This window comes from Apostichopus japonicus, chromosome 9 (assembly GCF_037975245.1).
Source record: "Apostichopus japonicus isolate 1M-3 chromosome 9, ASM3797524v1, whole genome shotgun sequence".
Lineage (NCBI taxonomy): Eukaryota > Metazoa > Echinodermata > Holothuroidea > Aspidochirotida > Stichopodidae > Apostichopus > Apostichopus japonicus.
This window is the reverse complement of record NC_092569.1, coordinates 19,374,302-19,388,863: the sequence shown is the minus strand read 5'-3', so window position 1 is coordinate 19,388,863 and position 14,562 is coordinate 19,374,302.

Here is a 14,562-nt window from a genome sequence, read left to right as displayed (position 1 = left end):
AAATAGCGTCTACAACAGATTGAATCAGCGATCTTGTTACCGTACTAAAAATCTACGATATCGCTTTTAGGCTACCGCCTCTCTTTCTTATTTTTCTTCTCTTTTTTATGGGGGAGGGGGAACATTTATCTTTCAATATTTTGTAGATTACTTTATCGTGACAATGAAGAATGAATTGACAATGTAAGTTATTCTTAAAGCTGCAGATGTTTGACGGAATTGTATGAGGAATTTCAAGTGACGAAAATGCAAGTAAAATTATTGAGTAGACAAACTGTGCACTCAACGAAAACTATTAACAAAGTAAATGTTTAAATAAAGTTGACCCAAACCTAAATTTGAACAAATTTAGATCTTAAAAATAAAAGTATTGAATTTGTTTGATTTGATTTAATTTTTATAAAATAATTGTATTCTAGATTGATCTGTTTGAGAAATATAGTCATGACTGTTTTAATTTACATACACTTTCAGAATTTGATCATTATACATTCCTCTCGACTCCATCTTCTTCTTCATTTTTTGGGGTCATTCCTAGACATTTTAATAGTAGTCTAGAATATATATTGAATATATATACAACATAGTTCAGGGACATTTAATTTGAAATTTTGTAAAGTTGATCCTAACTGGTTCAAAAAATGTATGCCCTCAATTTTAAAGTAATGCAACATTTTGAATACATTTTTTTTTTATTATAAACTACGATAATACTGCAGTCACAGTCGTTTGAACTTGATTCACTCAATCAAGTTTCGTCTGAGTTTGGTGTGGTTAGAAACAATAGTAACATGACAGGCACTTAAAGTTCTCAGAATGGACGAGATGGGATGTTATTTACTCTTAATGTAAAATAGCAGCAGGCTTTAGACAGATGTCTTTGTTTGATCAATCGCAATCACATTTGATAAATAATTGAAAGAATTGACTTCAATATCTCACAATCAAGCTAAATAATATACTTTAATTGGTATTTTAGAGAACTCTAATGAAACTAAAGATATATGATGTAGCTTTATAAAGACAAGTGAACAGTCGGTTAATTTGAAAGAATAGAAATTCATTTTTCGAGAATATCAAACAGCACTGAGTTTGCTGTTTAATGAGAGATAGATTGTACAACTGCTTGTCCAACGAGAGCGAGGTTTATATACCATGTTTTTTGTTGTACTTAGATTTGACTTCTGGAAATCAATTGAAATAGATCTAAAAAATTAAATCCCTTTTGAACAAGGTGGACCTTTATTGGGAGATGACAACAATATAGAAACACACAAACCTATTGAGACAAATACATTATATAATACTGTCTATACATTGTTTTAAATGACGGCCTGTGACGCGAGTGAAATTTTACAGTCTCTTTATTATACAAACTTTTGTTTAGAATAATCAGGAAAGTTTTCTGAGCAAAAGTTCCTACAAATGTATATTCAAAGAGGACGAAATTTAAATGCCATGTATTTGTCACGACTAGGTTTAACTTATGGAATTTCATTCAAAATGAAATTAATATTGATTTCTCGTGCATGGCCTACACTGAGAGATGACAACTATATGCAAAACTGTCATTACAAAATACTTTACACTTTTCACATCACTTTAAATATCACGTATTTTTCATACATATAGCTTTCATATCTGGAAATCAAATAAAAATGATTTCTGTTTTGAAATGTACGACCTTTATTTGGGATAACAACTAATAAAAACTACACACACAGCTGTGGTTTAACATTTAAGAACCCATTTGTTTTTTGTTTGCTTTTGAGTTTTTTTAGCAAGCCTGTTGAGAATAGTTATTGAAATTTGTTTAAGTTAAAATCCATCTAAAGACAGAAAAACTAACGGGATTTAAAATCTACCTAACCGATGGAAATGTTTGTACTATTTTATAAATTGGGATATTTAAAATGGTATTTAACATTTTATTTATTGAAATAGGTAAAATTACCGTTAAATTAGTTATATAATAATCACAGTTTTATGGTAAATTAAATTCCACAAAGTCTGAAATATTAGAATGGAAAAAATGTACTCACCTCTCCGTGGAAACAGATTATATTTCTTGACAGGACAAAGAACAAATTTGTACAAGAAATCGTAGCTTTCTTGGGATCCACATTATGAAATAATATTTTCTGGCTGATTCTCTATGAAACACTGAATCAAACTAAATCGATGTAAAGCACACTTTGGCAAAGCGGGAATAAATAAAAGTACGGAGGAGCATTTGTCACCGGCAAGAATGGAATTTTTCATCTTGTGACCTTCCTTTAGGGTCATTTGCATGTAATTAAAGATGGTTTCTGAAAGCTACAGTATAATGGTTTGTTCCAATATATTGTATAAACACGAGGAAAATATTACCCGGATCTTATGACGAATAACTACAAATATAATAGTTATTATTATGATGCTTCTTGATGTGTCTGTACATGCGTCACGCTTTCTATTAATTGCACGTCATATTGAGCTGTTCCGTTACGATGAAATGGTTTTATGTGAGGGTTGATATGCGGGGGTGAGGGGTGGGGGGCAGCAGACGGACGGTTGGTCGGATTCTTTTTTAGTAATCTCAGACTGAACGATTATTTTTGTCAGCATGTTCCTATTCAAATATCTTGTCGTGAGGACCCATTGACATGTATTAAGACGACATGGATTGTGTGGGGGGTTGAAATCACCCGAACCGAATTGTACAGTTGCTTATAATAGCGTTTTCGACTTGAATATATTGCGCATTTATATGCATCTGTGTTATAACATGATAACACGTGTTATGCTAGAGGCACATTTTATTGCGGCCTGTGTTAAAAAAATAGATAAAAATATAAAAAATATAAAATATAAAAATATTTTATATTATATAAAAATAAAAATAAAATATATATAAAAATATTTTATATTATATAAAAATATAAAAATTTTTTTAAAAAAATTAAAAAATATATATATTTAATACCACTACGATTTACTGTATTGTATCTTTAACCTATCTAGCTCCCGCATGCTCCCAAAACATAACACGTGTTAGTGTGTTATAACACCCTGGCATATAAATGCATAATATGCTAATATGTTAAGAACAAATATAAGCTCACACCTTTTCGGCTCGGGTGTTGAAATAGGGAGGGGGACACGGGTGGTCAAATTCTGTGCACACTGAATCTAGAAATCTCCGATTGAACTATGTTTCACTCCCTCACCCACTTGTGCACTTCACTTCTATTTAAACGTCTCTCCTTCGGTGTTTCACATGAGCCCAGTTTGTATGTCTGATGGGAGGAGCTGAAGGTGGTGTCTTCGATATTATAAAGTCTTCTCTGGAGTATAAATCCTAAGCTTCTCTCAAATGCAGGGGGAGTTTCACCACCAATACAGGGGCAATGGAGGGCAATGGTGTGAAAAATTGAGCTGGGGACCACCTCAGATCGTCAGCCGGGGAAGAATGTTTTTTTTTTCTAATTTTATAACAATCTCATACAGAGTATCAATAAAAATGCGTTATGGGCTACCTATTTGGACCACATTTATGGTATATGCCTCAGACAATTTCACATCTAAATTTAAAATAAATCTGGGTTCTATGACCCCATATCCCGTAAATTGATATAAAACAGTTTCAGTGACCTGCAGTTACTCCCTCCATCACAAACACATTGGTACGTCTGGTGACGGTTGAGGCCCCTTCCTAAATCAGTTAGAAAATAAATTGTAAATCATTACATTTTATTAGCAAAATGTTCCTTTTAGAGCTTCGTCATAGACCTACATTATATAGACCTATATAAATGTAGTTATGCCTCAGAATGAACCTTTTTTTTAATTCTTCTAGGGTTTGGAGGAGCAAAACACCACTACATGCCCCTCACCCTCCCCTAGATTCAGGTGACTACCTCAATCAGTTGGGAGGGGGGTCATTTGAGTTCATTGTTACTTTTTATCAGCACAACCTTTCGTTTATAGTGCTACTTCTAATTTACCTGGATTTTATAACTAATAACTACAATCATAATAATAATTATTATGATGCTTCTTGATGTTTCTGTACATGTGTCACGTTTTCTGCCAATTGCACATCAGATTGAACTGTTTGTCGAAGTTAGAAAGTGAAAATATTCCCAGGTAATTTTTGAAAGATGAAACTGAACTTATTTGTCGACATGTTCCTATTCAAATATCTTTTTCGTGAGTAAACGTTACGATGTATTAGATGAAACGCTTTTATGTCAGGTTGAAATGTGCCTTTTGACGTCTATACTTAAAAACAGAAAGTGGGGAGGACCTCCAGACCCCCCCCCCCCCCCACCTCTACGTAGGAGTCAGTTTCAATGAACCCAGGGCAGTCCTCTTCCTTTATGAAATTATTTGTTCGCCTTTGGCCTTTCCATAAAAGTTCAGATTTATAAATCAGTCGGAATTTTGCCCCCCCCCCCCTCCTTCACCTTTAAAGTCCAGCATAATACGTCCCTGGAGAATGGGATCCATATATGGTAATAGTTAAAACATTATTATATATAATTCATTTAAATTTTACTGAATTCAAAGAGTATATCAAAAGTAGACTTGTCTGTATACTCTAAAAGGTAAAGGGCAAGTGAGATACTGTGCTACATTTAGTAACTGCAGAAAGGGTATGCAACATAAATACTGAAAATCATTAAGCAACGATTTACAATAATGATCAAAATTTCACATCAGGGCTTTGCAAAACTTACAGGGGGGTATATATACCAAAAATGAACCATGTGTTAATGACTTAAAATCGAAAAGAAGAAATCATGGCTGATCCATTCTTTACCACAACAACAACAAACCGTATATCTACTGTCTAATAAAAGTCAAGATAATAGAATGAACATTTTTCTATCATATATCTTCAGGTTATATTTCATAACTTTAAGACTCAACACGAAGTGTAACATGTGTTTACTTTTTACCGTAAATTACGAATGTGTTGTTTTATATGTCTCAGACTTTCGATTGAAGTTACATCGTGAATAACTAACCAAGGCACAAGCATTCTTTAAACGTGAGCTAACCGTATCTTGTGCCTGATAATTTCAAGTATATAGCATCAACTTGTTTCCCAAACAATTATTGTTTCAGATTATGTGTAATGTATTTTAATCATGTTTTGCTTCATGTTATATATCATTACTGAAATACTCAACAAAAAATAATTTCGTGTAGTATCTTTTACCGAAAAGACGTCCGGGTTGTTTGATATATCTCAGATGTTGATAGTACATGCGTGCACTACAATGATTACAAATCATATCTTATACGTCTGCTGAAACGATAGTCGCATCAGTTCTTGTTTACTACCTCCATAAACCAGTGACTTATAAGTGACTCAGTGACTTAGTGATTAATAGCTAGCTATAGGAAGGTCCGCAAACAATTACACTATAAACGGTTTATATAGATACGTAGTAGACCGACAGACAGTGTGCAGTCGAACCACGGTATAGATGTCGTACCACAATTAATCGTTCCATTGACTTACACATAAAACTAGTCACTTTCAAGACCCCCAAAAACATGGATTGAAGTTTTCAACTGACAGATCCTGCCAACCACACATGATAGCTGAGGTCTCTATAATGTCTTTGATTATAATCACCATTAACAGGAACGAAACGAATGAACCTGTATTCTGATAGTACTGTAAATGTAAATACTGCCATCTATTTGTATGTCAACAGAGGCATCTCACATGGAGTAATATCAACATTTAACCAAATAATTTCTAAAATGATTTATATCACCTCCAATCTTACTTATTTTGACATCCTCTGTACTTAAAACTATGCTTTCACAATGACACAACCAAGCAATGATGGTAACTGATAAAATGCTAAAACAAGCACTACATTAGGTCATTTTAGCTATTTTTTGCCTCGTGACAACATACTAGCTGGTTTATTCAATATCTACTCGGGACTGGCAACAGCAACATGTATTGTTTATTACACAACAAAGGTCGTCTCAGCAGTTTGTGTTAGAGCATGTGCTACAGTATTTGCCCCTCTAGAGGAATCGCAATGCACACCTCACAGTCTCGGTGTAATGTGACTGAGGTTTAAAGCGGACCAGTTGGTTCTGTTCGTTGTTTGGTTTTTCGTAGCCAGGTTGACTTTTCTTAAAACGTATAGACAAAAAAAAACAATGTTAACTTACAGAATGTCGAATAATTGCCTAAATTTATCATTGTATATCATTAATCATATAGGTTCAGATTTTTAATCGGAATGAATGAATCAAAAATGTAATATTTGGTGTAATTTTACCGGGAAAGACGATTGACCTGCTTCGTAGTGCTGAATGGTATATCCCAAATGTGGACGAGGAGCGGGCGTACGGGGGAGCGGACGGACGGGGGAGCAGTAGCAAACCAAAATGGCAGATATTAATGGAGGACAATCTTGCCGGTGGGCGGGGGGGAGGCAAAACTACTGTGACATGTGAAATTTAACCCTATGAAAAACTATTTTGGTTTGTTGCACAACGAGTACGGCCAACAGTGTTCGCCCTATCGCATACAGGGATGGTTTCACACGACCGTTGAATTACAAAATAAAATGATGCAATTATTGTCGAATGTTGAACAGTTGAATATCATCAATATAAAAGTACACAATTCTAATGATTTGAAGATGTACAGTCAAATTGTTATACTTTTGAAGAAACAGCCACGCTGTATGTTACAGTAACAGTTTCCATCGCTGCCTGGAGTGAATGGTTATGTGGTAAACCGTCACAAATCTTATTGTAACTAAATGTATAGATATACTGTTACAGGCCCCTAAGTAATCTCAATAATTTGTATGATTTTTGCAACAATTAGTTGTATTATAAATCAATATCATAGAATATTATAAATTAATCTAAGAATCATAGTATAGAACTGCCTGGTGTGTGTGCATATCTGGTGTGTGCAGAATATTTGGAAAAGTTGAGAAGCTTCTAGAAGAGTTAGAACATTTGAGAACAATGTAGAACATCTCAATAGTACACATTGGAACAAGCTAGAACATTGGAGTGCCGCCAAGGGGACATCCCCTGTGCTATTTTTAGAACACTAGGTGAGGATTTCCTGGAAAGGTGAAGTGACCTTTTGGGTTGGTTGAACTGAGCTGGAGCTACTGTAAGATGCTTCTAGAATGGATGGACATTTCAAGATCTTTCTGGACTTGTGAAAATGCTATATAAGCACCTGATAATTTGAGATCAAAGTTTGTTAACCATCTTTGCTCCAGGAGTTTAATAACTTCTCGCTCAAGTGAATCCTACAATTCCAGTGTGAGTAAATACTCACTTAGTTTGACAGTAAAGTTATAGCTGTCTTTTTATTAGTGGATTTGCTACAAGTTTACCGGCTTCGAAGTCGCCCATCGTTGTGTAGCCGTCTTCGGTTCTGTGCCAGTCAGCACTAATTATTGTGGCCTCTGAGTTACCCAAGGACAGGAATCCAAGGATAAACAAGCTGCAAGCACAACTTGGACATTCATTAGTAGTCGACCTCGGAAGTGGAAGTCATCAAGTTGGGAGCTGGATTTCTTCAATATTGGACATTCGTCCGTCTACAAGTTTCGCTGGAATATTCGCCAGGACTTTTTGTCACTGCGCTCGCGTCGCGGCACACACCAGGTCGTGAGTAAATTATAGTATAACTTGTTAAATCTGTTTAAGTGTAAACTGCTTAGATATTGATAAATGATCTTTGTTTGATTTTAATTACCTTGAACACACAATTAAATAAATACTTATTGTTATATTTAAAGTTACATTTTACAGTGTGCTATTTAGTCATTTGAGTTGTGAACCCAAGGGGAGGTGTATTCTGGCCTTGATCGAGTTGATCGTAACAATACCAATATATGAATTCATAAATGTATGATAACAGAAAGATTCTGTTTACAGCAGTTATGAAAGGAGACGGTCTTGAATCTTCAAATTGTTTACCCGAATACAAGCTTTTATCTGGTTCCTTATTTCGTTATGTACATTCCCATTGCCAAATATCGATAGCAAAGGATCTTGTTTTGAATACGATATAAGCAAAGAAATTGGCCATTAGGCACTGGGCATTGGGCTTTGTGCCTGCCTAAGTTGTTGTTAGGCTAGCGTAGACCTAAGAATTCGAGGTGAGGCACTTACATGCTGCTTCCAGCTTGTTGACAACACTCTCTGTTGTTCTGACACAATTTTTCTCCCATGGTTTGGCTGGAGCGGCCATTTCGATGCCAATTGAACTCTTACTATCAATTACTGATAACGGTTTCTGTCATATCTTTACTGTTTGTGAAGGGTACTATGGTTAACAAAGCTCTATAACCTATGCAGCTGTACAAAGGCTAAATGACACGTATGTAACTGTACTATCGCATCAGAGCTGTTTCGTAACATGTTCAATACAATTTGTATGTCGGGGTTGGCTGATGAAATAGGGGCGCTGTGCAGCAATCATTCAGCGATACGTTATTGTCGCAGCCTGCAGCACGTTTTGTGACATCCATTCAATATTTACCTGGTTGACTATATGGACAGTTTCTGTTTCTGCAGCGACTTGTTAAGGTTACAGGAAGGGAAGGGACAGGGAGAAGAGGGGGGCTACAAGATGGGGAGGAGAAGAGGGAAAGTAGAGGAGGAAGAAGGAAAGGGGCACGAGGGGAGGGGAAAGAGGGAGTTCAGGAGGGTATACTATCTTTTGTCCCATTTTGTCGGAAAATGGGATTTTGAAGGGTGCCTTAATAAAAGTTGTAGCAGAATTTGTAACTGAAACGGGTGGGCATTAGAGGAGGGACTTCTTAGTGTGACAAAATCAAATGAAGTGGATTTACCATTTTGGGGATAGAGGTCGAAAGGTGATGTGCCATGGTGATGCGTGAGCGAGATTTTATGTGCCTGTGTACCACGTAGTCTGCTTCTCCTTAACCTGAAACCGATGAATTTAAAACTTATTGGGGGTGGGCATGTTTTGTAGTACCTTCGTCAGGGCAAAAGTTAAAATACAAAATAATAATAATAATATCATTTGTGGGAATTCTGTAAAAGTCTTTGATAGATCAAACATAAAACGTTTAACTCGTACTCATTAACGTAAAACACCATAATAGTGATGCAATTCGATGGAGGTTACCATATGGTCACCATAATATGTTCAATATTTTAGATTCAGCATTTGAAAACACCATTTCCATTACAGAAAATATATATTGTAATAAACAAGGAAAAAGCCACTAGTAATTGATGCTCAAAGATGCCATAGTTAGATGACATAAATATGCCAGCCTTGTGGCTGGGGAAACCTCTCCCAAACGAGAATAATATGATAGATAATGATGGTTTAGTCGGTGTCTTCTTTAACGCTGCATAGTGATCAAGTCAGTGCTGTAACTTTATCATTATTCTTACCAACCCTTGTTGATTTACACACTGGTTTAAACTATCTATCTACTTATAACAATTAATACGTCAATATTCGTAACTTCAAGAGTTACAATGTTTATATGGGTTGACAAAGTTAGGCGTCCTCAAATTTCACGTTAAATCTTAGTTTACCAATCTTAGTTAAAATGATTACTCTTTATTGAGGGATAACATTATAACAGATTTGGTTTTCATGTATCATTGTAATATGTCTGGATACATACACACCTGTCGAATATGTGTGGTTAATAAATAAAAGGAAGCTTACATTTATGGAGTGTGGAATAGTGATATTGGGTGAAATGGATCTCTATATGAATATTTATCGTCACCTCTCCTTGACACGATTTCTTGCAATATCTCGCATTTAGTTCCTCCGAGGATGTTGAGTTCGTATTTCGTGATATAAACGTAGGCCAACTACTAATTTGGCATTCGGCATGCGCATGTAAAACTGTTTCAGCATTTCAGATATTACATAATGACTCTGTAATAAAAATGTAGGCCGACCACATGAAAATCATTGGCGCAATTGGAGGTGTTTGTGTGTGAGAAGGGGGGGGGGGGTAATGTTTTATGTTGTCTTGTGCCTACCTTCAGCGTCAATAGGGAGCAGGTCCGTAGACAGTGTTCGGATTTATGGGGGGCGGGGTCAGACATGTTGGCTAATATGATTTTAGTCCCCTTCCCCTTTGAGAATATTTTGGTTGGTAAAGGGGACTTATAGATATAAACAACAGTTTGGTATTCTGTAGTGGTTGGCCTCCATGTCCACCATATCTCATGGACATAATATACAGCATAGGTTAAGGAACATTTAATTTGAGATTTTAACTGGTTCAGAAGGAATATATGCCCGCTAATTATAAAGTAATGCAACATTTTGAGTACAATTTTTTTAATTCCAAACTACGATAATACTGAAGTCAAAGTCGTTTGAAGTTGATTCACTAAATTAAGTTTCGTCTGAGTTTGGTTAGAAGTAAATCTTAAATTTAGTATGATGACAGGCACTTAAAGTTCTCAGAATGGACGAGATGAGATTATATTTACTCTTAATGTTAAATAGCAGCAGGCTCTAGACAGATGTCTTTGTATGATCAATCGCAATAAGAGTTGATAAATAGTTAAAAGATCATTAAATTGACTTCAAAATCCAACAATCAACGCAAATAATATACTTTAACTTGTATTAAACAGAACTCCAATGAAGATAAAGATATATAATATAGCTTTAAAAAGCCTAACGAACAGTCGGTTAATTTAAAAGAATAGAAATTCATTTTTCGAGAATATCAAACAGCACTGAGTTTGCTGTTTTATTGGAGATAGATTGTACAACTGCTTGTCCAACGAGAGCGAGTTTTAAATACAATGTTTTAGTTGTATTTAGATTTTTGGAAATCAATTGAAATAGATCTACAAATTGAATCATATGTTACCAGTGTGGACCTTTATTGGGATATAACATCAAGATAGGAACACACAAACTTAATTGTGAGAATAAATATAGCTACGGTCTGTATATTGTCTTAAATGACGGTCTGCGACGCGGGTGGAATTGTACAGTCTCTTTTATTATACAGATTTTTTTTTAAGAATAATCAGGAAAGTTTTCTGAACAATAGTCCCTACAAATGTTAATTAAAAGTGGGCAAAACTTAAATGTCATGTATTTGTAACGTCTAACTTTTACTTCTGGAATCCATAAAACAAAAGTAGAAGTGTTTTTTATTTCTCGTGCATTGCCTATATTGAGGGATGACAACTGTCTACAAAACTGCCAACAGTAAATACTTTACACTTTTCACATCACTTTTAATAACAAGTACTTTTTTTTTAATTATAGCTTTCTTGTCTGGAAATTAATGGAAAAAATATGTATAAAAATATATTGAAAAAATAAAATATATTACCTAGAGCTGGGGATGAAAACTAAAACATTTACATTTTAGGAACCCATTTGTTTTTTGCCTGGTTTGTTTTTTTTAGCAAGCCTGTTGAGAATAGTTAATGAAATTTGAAAAAGTTTAAATGCAACTTAAAGGCAGAAAAACTAACAGGATTTAAAATCTACCACACCGAAGAAAATTGTTAGTTCTATTTTATACATTGTAAAATGATATTTAACATTTAATTTATTGAAATAGGTAAAAATTACCGTTAAATTAAATTATTTATACAATAATCACAATTTTATAATAAAATAAATTCCACAAAGTCTGAAATATTAGAATGGAAAAATGTACTCACCTATCCTGGATCTTATAAGGAATAACTACAATTATAATAATAATAATAATTATGGTTTTCGATGTTTCTGTACATGCGTCACGTTTTCTGCCAATTGTTTGTCAGATTGAACTGTTTCGTCGAAGTTTGAAAGTAAAGAAATTGCCAGTTAATATTTTAAACATAAAAACTTATTTGTAAATATGTTCCAATTAAAATATCTTGTATTGAGTAAACGATACCATGTAATGAGAAGTAATGGAATGTGTGAGGTCGTTATGCAGGGGGGGTGCACATGGAGGATTGGTCGGATTCTTTCCTCACTGATTTTATAAATCCCTGACTGAGCCATGTCCCCCCTCTCTCAGCTACTTGTGAACGTCACTAGTCTTTATAAGTAGCATCCCCCTTCGGTGTTTCAAACGAGCCTAGTTTGCATGTCTGATGCGAGGAGCAGACGGCGGCGTCTCAAATATCATAAAGTCTTCTTTAAAGTATAAACCATGAGCTTCCTCCGAATGTATACTGAACAGAGAGGCTCACTACCAATGTAGGGGCAATAAAGGAGAGTGGCGTGCGCAAAGGGGGCGGGGACCACCTTAGATCGTCAATCGGTAAAACTGGTTTTGTTGGGTATTTTTCTAACCGTCTCACACAAAGTATCTATAAGCAAAATTGATTGGGCTACTGATGTGGACCACATTAATAGTATATGCCTCAAAAGTTGTCAAGACTAAATACAAAAACAAAATATGGGTCCGATGATCCCATTACCCCTAAATTGATATGAAACGGTTTGATCACACGGCAGCTACGCCCCCCCCCCCCACCCTAATATAAAAACAAAGGTTTACGTCTGGACAAGGTTGAGGCCTCTACCTCAATCAGATAGAAAATAAATTGTAATGTATTAATTTTTATCAGCACAATCTTTCTTTTAGGGCTACATCATAGACCAACATTATATAGACCTATATGAGAATAGTTATGCCTCAGAATAAACCATTTTCTGTCATATCTTTAATGTTTGTAAAGGGTGCTATGGTTAAGAAATCTTCATAACCTATACAGCTGTACAGAGGCTACATGTCACGTATGTAACTGTACCAATGGCATCAGAGAATCGGGCTGTTTCGTAACAGGTTCAATACTATTTGTATGTCGAGGGTTGGCTGATGAAATAGGGGCGCTGTGCAGCAATCAACAAGCGATACGTTATTGTCGCAGCCTAGAGCACGTGTTCTCACTTCCAGTCGTAGAGTCAGCCAATATTTACCTGGTTGACTATATGGACAGTTTCTGATTTTTCAGCGACTTGTTTAGGTTACAGGAAGGGAGGGGACAGGGAGAAGAGGGGGATGGGAAGGGTAAGAGGGAAAGGAGAGCAGGAAGAGTACGAGTGGAGGGAGTACGAAGAGCACGAGGGGAGGGGAAAGAGGAAGTTTAGGAGGGTGTACTGGCTTTATTGTGAGCCACGGCAGAGGGGATTTTGAAGGGTGCCGAAACACAATTGTAGCAGACTTGTAGCTGAAACTTGGTCGGTATTAAAAAAGGGACACCTCAGTGTGACACAAACAAATGAAGTAGATTTTCCATTTTGGGGATAGAGGTCGAAAAGTGATGTGCCATTGTGAGGCGTAATAGAGTTTAATTTGTTAGTGTACCACGTAGTCTGCTTCTCCTTAAACTGAAGCCGATGAATTTAAAATTTAGTGGAAGGTCATCTGGGAATATCTTGTAATATCTTCGTCAGTGATGACATCAAAGGTAAAATTGTTAATAATAACAACATTTTTGGGAATTCTGTAAAACCAAGCACAAACTTTCAAACCAATGTTTGATATACCAAACTTTAAAGGTTTAACTTTTACTTATTTATGTAAAATGACACAATGGTCATAAAATCAATGGAGGTCAAAAGAATGCCAACAAAACTTGCCACTTAACCGTTAGGCCAATGGACGTAAAATCATTGAGTGGGCTGTGTTGCTTGTACATAAAGTATGTTTCGCTAGATGTAGCTGATGACGTTATAAGGTCATAAAGTCAAAGATCATTGAGGCTGTACAATTGTTTCATCAAATAAATATTGTAATAAGAAAACACATGAATAACTGATGCACGCAAATGTCATAGTTAGAGGGCATCAATGCACCATCTTTGTTGCTACGGAAACCCTAAATCTGTGAGATCTCCCAAACGAGAATTAGATTATTTCTATCATGTAGACTAATCATGATGCTTTGGTATTTGTCCATTTTTAAAGCTGTCATTATTCTCACCAAGCCTCGTCGATTTGCACACTGGTTTGAAGATAGCTTTCTATCTACTTATAGCAATTACTTTCGACTATTCTCAATTTGGAGATATTCACTGTTATATAGTATGATAACACTGTGCGTACTCAAATTTAACGTTATATCTTAGTTTACCAATCCTTAGTTGAAAATATTACTCTTTAATGAGGGATAACATTTATAACAGATGTGGTTTTCATGTGTCAGTGTAATCTGTCTGCATAAACATATGTTTTGTATATGTTAGTTATAGAGTGTGGTTACTAAACTAAAGGAAGTCCATACATTTTATGGAGTGTGGAACAGTTATACTGGGTGAAATTGCTCTCCGGTTTTATAGTGTCCCTTGTTCTTGATAGGATTTCGTGCAATATATCACTTTTATATTTTTCTACGATGTTGGGTTTGTGATTTGTAATATGCATGTTGGCCAAATACTAGTTTGGCATTCGGCATGTTCACGTGTAATTGTTTGACATTTCCAAGATTTAATAATGACTGAGTCCAAACGTACCACATGAAAATCATTGGCGCAAGGAGAGGTGCGAATTTGTGTTGGTGGGTTGTTATAAATCTTATCCCTCATTGTCATGTT